Raw genomic sequence first — 5,653 nt, forward strand, 5'->3', positions numbered from 1 at the left:
TCTTTTTAAAGAATACTATTTATTAGTTAAAAGTACATGTAAAAAGCTGTAATTTAAAAGAAAAAAAAAATTTTTTTAACAAAAACTTTTGGAGATATGAGCCATTGAAGTGGCGTCTTAAGAAAAAAGGCGAATTGCGGTGACCAGCATTCTGCAAGTATACTTCGTCTGAAATACAAAAATGAAATTGATTTACATTTATTATAAGATTATCTAGTTCGTGATCGAAGGATTTAAAAAAAAAAAAAAATTTGACAAAATGGCGACCTGTCAAAGTCAAAAGTATGATTTTCGTTAAAAAAATACGGTCGATTTTCAGCTATATAAAAAAAAGTTTTGCATAAAAAAAAAAATCCTTCGATCACGAACTAGACTTATATGTGTAAATGAAGCACACTAAATTTTAAATAAATCGGTTTAATGGTATTCGAGTAATCGTGGTCACCGACTTGGAAAATGTCATTTTGAGAAAAACGCATTCAAAGTTTCAACTTACTTTTTTTTGTTCAGAAGAAATTTTGTTTCCAAGTTACAAAGAGTCATCGATTCTTGGACCATATAATAACTCTTCCGCAGTGGTTGCCGTTTCTAAATCATAGGAAAAGGCCATCTGTCGTTAGGGTCAGTTATGGCTGGCCACCTTGTATGAAGCCACGGGACGCGCCGATGCAGTGTTCTGTATATCTCATTTATTTTTCACCGGATCAACTTTGAAATTTACAGACACATTTCTAAATATGTGTACTTTAAGAAAATGCACAAAAAAAAAAATTGATTTTTCGAAAGTTACAACTGGTGTTCCCCCCTTAATAATAGTCAAATAACCAATTATTTGAATCAAGTTTTTTTTTATAATCCAATTTATAAAAAAAGTATAATCTCAAATTGAGAGGCAAAAAAAATTTTAAATAATAATAAAAAAAATTATTCTCTTTCGCGCAGAAATATTATTTGATTCGAAGGGAAAGTTTATACAAAATTTTTTTGATATAATTTTTTGAAATCAAAGAAAAAAAAATTAATCACTCGATACAATTTCTATTTTTCAAAATGTGGATTATATTTTTTGTCCATCGCAACTTCAAAGTATATATATAGGGAGAGAGAGAAAGAGAGGTAAAAAATATTCCTTTTCACTTTTTTAATCATAGACAAGAGAAGATTTTCTTACACTATAAAGAACAAATGAACTGCGGCGATTACACCTCGGGCTCATGGGTTTTTTGCGGACAAATCGGTCGGAAAATCGATACCCGTTTGAAAATTGTTACTCTCTCACCGATGCTCTAATTTCGTCTGTGCCTGACTAACGAGGCAAAAGGAGGGGCGTACGTCCGTGAAAAAAAATAGCAACCTCAGAAGCTCATATCGCTCAATGTACCATGTACTCTTTCTCTCTCTCTCTCTCTCTCTCTCATCAAATCCATCATGTCGACGACTCATCGAACTTTCATTAGTAACATTGCATTTGCCATCAGTTCACACCTCATCAAATTGCTTATATATATATATATTTTTTTTTTTCATAGATACTAAAATAAAATTACCAAATTACAGTTTTTGCAATTATTTCCTACGTTTTTTTTTTAAATCCATTTTTTCTCAATTCCTAAAGGGCCAAAGTGATAATAAAATATTTTTATATATATCTAAAAATCTGTTGCGAAAAAAAAAAATTATGTGACCCAAATAAACTTTCGATCAAAGGGGAGGGGTATTTAAGAACAAAAGGGCATGAAAACCTAGACCTAGAATACTCGTGAGATATAATAATATATGAATAGCATTGTATACATTTACAAATAAACAATTGAACAATAAGGGTCCATCTCTACCTTCAATCAATAACTATGACGACACGAGTAACATAAAAAAAAATAACGACATTTTTATATTCATAAAAAAAAAACTAGAGAATTTTTCCAAATGACTGACAAAGTGTAATTAAAATTGAATAAATATTTTTAAGACCTTGCAAATTACTTCTCTATTTTGTTCATTGGCATAAATTTTATTTTTATGCTATTTAGAAATAAAAATTAACTATTACTTTTTATATATTATTATACATATTTATTGCGATTAAATTAACTATAATAATTTCCGTATTCATTCATTCATTCCGTCTGTCCACACTTGAAGTTAGTCGTATTTTGTTCCTTTTGTTTTTCTAAAATTTTGACAATTCTTGATTTCATAATATTTTATGGTTAACACGACGGATATTTTTATTCATCGTCATTAATTAAGTCATATACTAAGTGACAGTTTAAAGTAAAAAAAAAAAAAAAATATTGTTCATTGTGTGCAGTACCAGTATATTTCCTACTTGGTATTTATAAAAAAGAAAGTTTCAATTATAATATAATTTTTATTATTATTTATAAATTTATTATATTATATATACATTTTTTATATAATGATTATTACAGATAATTATAGAACATATAATTATTATTTCTTTCATTATTTTTTCATTATTCATTATTATTTATTATATATATTATTATTCATAAATTTATTATTATTAATTTGTTTTTATTTCTAATTATTAAATTGTTATATTTTTTTATCTGATGTAAACAATATAAAAATAGTTTGCTTTTTTAAAAAAATTTCCATTTGATTTTAATTTTTAATTTAAGTTTAAAGTTTAAAACATATTACAAAGTTTTTTTTAGGATTTATTTTTTCAAAATTTTTAAATATTTTTTAATTGCTTAATACTTTTTAAAATATAATTAATAATTTTCAGTTAATTTAAATTTCTTTTTGATAACATAATTTTTTAATATTTATTAATTATCAGTTAATTAAATTTAAAAAAAAAAAACATAAATTAAAAATTTTCATTTGCAACGAAATATTTATAGAAAATACAAAAAAATATTTAGCAAAACTAATTTTTTGTAATTTGAAAGATTATAAAAAATCATCAAACATTGACTTTATCAAAAATATTTATTTCTAAAATTTTAATATTTATATTTTAAAATTTTTACTTAAAAATCTTTTTTTTTTACTATCAATTCACAAAAAAATGATTTTACTCGTTATACACATTCTGTCAATAAGAAAATCCATTCGTCAGTAATATCTTTTATCCCAACAATCTCTGCCTTTTCGTATACAGTATATACATAAGTGACAAAGAATATTTTAATCATAATTGACACAACATAATTAATTTTTCTCGGCATTTCAATTGGCGGCTGTTATGTTGGTGATACTAGAATTGATTTATCAACATTTACACCGCCAATTGTAACTATTGGTTTTAATTTATGTTTTTCTTAGCATCACTTTTTCGATAGGTTTTTTCTTGGGTTTTCATTGTTGTTACCGTCAACAATCGAACTATTAGTTTTACAAGTTTATTAAATTTAAAAATTAACTTAGCTAAATTATTTTTGCTGTATTAACTAATTATGAGCTGGCTTAACTAAAAAATCACTATTTATATAACATCAAACTCATTTTTTTCTGTTTATAAATAAATAAATGATAACGTGAAAATTAGAAATATACCTATTATTAATTTATTACTCCACTGATGCAGAATTATTATTATCATTAATATTATTATTATTTTAAAACAACCATTGTAGATAAAGTTGGACGCGCGCTTGCGCGCGTGTAATTTTGCTAGTAATATTATAATATCCTCGGCTAAATGAAAATCAGTAAAATTATTAATTCTTAAAAATCGATTTCAATTTAAAAAATTGGATTTTTTTTACAGAAAAGATTAAAAATAGTTTTGACATAGTTTTTTTTTTTTTTTTTTTGATTTGAAAAATGGGAATTTTTGTTTATCTCATTTCACAAATGACATTAAAATATTATAGTTCTTTGATATATTTTTATAGAATATATATATATAAACAGTAATTAATATTATATGGAGCACCAAAATGTGTTTTTTTTTTTTATAATATCATCCACCTAAATTATTACTGAATTTCCACTCATCTCGTTAACGAATCAGGACGAGGATAGTTAATAGTAATAATTACTCGACTACGAGTTCCTACCGCGTAATCGGAAACCGGAGTGGTGGAAACTCTCGTCTTTGAAACCCTCATCCTCCCACGACATTAAGTCACTTTATTTACCGAAGCTAAAGTAGACAAACGCATTATACTTTACTCGAAGGTCATAAATATTATGAGTTCGTTTATAATAGGAAAAAAACCAAACTGATTTTAACCTCATTTATTATTCAATTTTCCAATTTTTTTCCGCAATTACTTTCTTTTTCCTCTTTTTTGTTTGTTTTTTTTTTTTTTTAATTGACCATAATGACAAATTATTAGGTTCATATTTTTTTTTTCACAATTTCTTAGTTAAAAAAAAACATTTCCCTCTTTTTGTCAAGTAAAAAAAAAAAAAAATTGAGAAACTACATAATTATAATTGAACAAATCAATTTTTTTTTAACTATATATAAAAAGTCGTCATATATTTCTAATTCGCACTTCCCGGAAGGAGTAAAAAAATTATATTGGCATATTCTGTCGTTTTTTTAAAAAAAAAAAAAGAATATTGATTGCACGAGGAAAATTATTTACATATCTCTTTTGACTCTCAAAATCTGAATTATTGAGAATTTCGACTATGATTGACACTGCAATTTTAATTTTTTTTTTTTCTTTATAAAAGGAAAATTTAATGAAAAAAAAACATACCTATTTTAATATAATACAAAAATCAAAAAATGGAGTAATAAAAAATAATTTTGTTATATAAAACTAAAATAAATAATAATAATAAATAAACATTATTCGAATTTATGAAAAAATAGTAATTTACATTAATAATCATATTTTTGTATTATTAAATCATTTTTGGATAAAATTCAAAGTTTAATGTTTGCTCAATGTTCTTTTTTTTGTAATATTTGCATGAATTTAAAAAAAACATTATTTTGCCTATTTTTTTTATGGTAAAAATATTCAGTGAACAACCAGGTCAGAATGTGATAAACTAATTTATGAAGGGTACCAACCGCCTCACGCCAATCGACACACTTCAGATCGCAAGCGGGTGGTGGCACACCTTCCAGGTCACGTAATATAATTTTTCGCTATATTTCAAATTTTTTTCTATTGAAAATGGTACCTTCACTTTTAATACAAAAAAAAACAGTTAATTAAAAAATCAGTTTTTTATAAGCTGATTAATATATATATGTGGTATATGGGATAATGAATATTTTATTTGTACGCTTAATTAAGAAATTCATTGCAAGTGACACTATGAAAAATTATATACCACGCGGTTCAAAATGAGTTTTCATTATAATGTAAATGCGCTTAAAATAACTTTAATTTAACTTTGAATTTTCTGTTAATTATCACGTTCGTGCAACATTTAATATAGAAAATTAATTAATAACATAATATTGTTATTAATTATTATTTTATTATATTAATTATTATTATCATTATTAAAATTAATATTCGAATTAATATTGACAAACAAAATTAATAAATGACGAAAATTATATATATATTCTTTTGATGAAAATTAATAAATTTATCTCGTTTACAAGTGAATTATTGTATAATTATTTTTTTACCAACATTGAAATTGTGTGTAATTAAAAGTTTAAAGGTATTTTTACCTGAACAAGATACTTTTTTTTTTCCTT

General features: G+C 24.2%; 1 long non-coding RNA gene across 1 annotated transcript; it reads right to left on the reverse strand.

Moving 5' to 3' along the window:
• LOC127278039 (uncharacterized) lies at positions 1–2,077 on the reverse strand. The gene is made up of 2 exons (XR_007842442.1): positions 497–2,077; positions 1–168 (listed from the first exon to the last, which is right to left on the reverse strand). It is a non-coding gene; the product is annotated as an uncharacterized LOC127278039 (long non-coding RNA).
• Positions 2,078–5,653: the final 3,576 nt, after the last annotated feature.

Source organism: Leptopilina boulardi, unplaced genomic scaffold (genome assembly GCF_019393585.1).
Source record: "Leptopilina boulardi isolate dan_hultmark-lab unplaced genomic scaffold, ZJU_Lbou_2.1 LbouV2_112, whole genome shotgun sequence".
Classification (NCBI taxonomy): Eukaryota; Metazoa; Arthropoda; class Insecta; order Hymenoptera; family Figitidae; genus Leptopilina; species Leptopilina boulardi.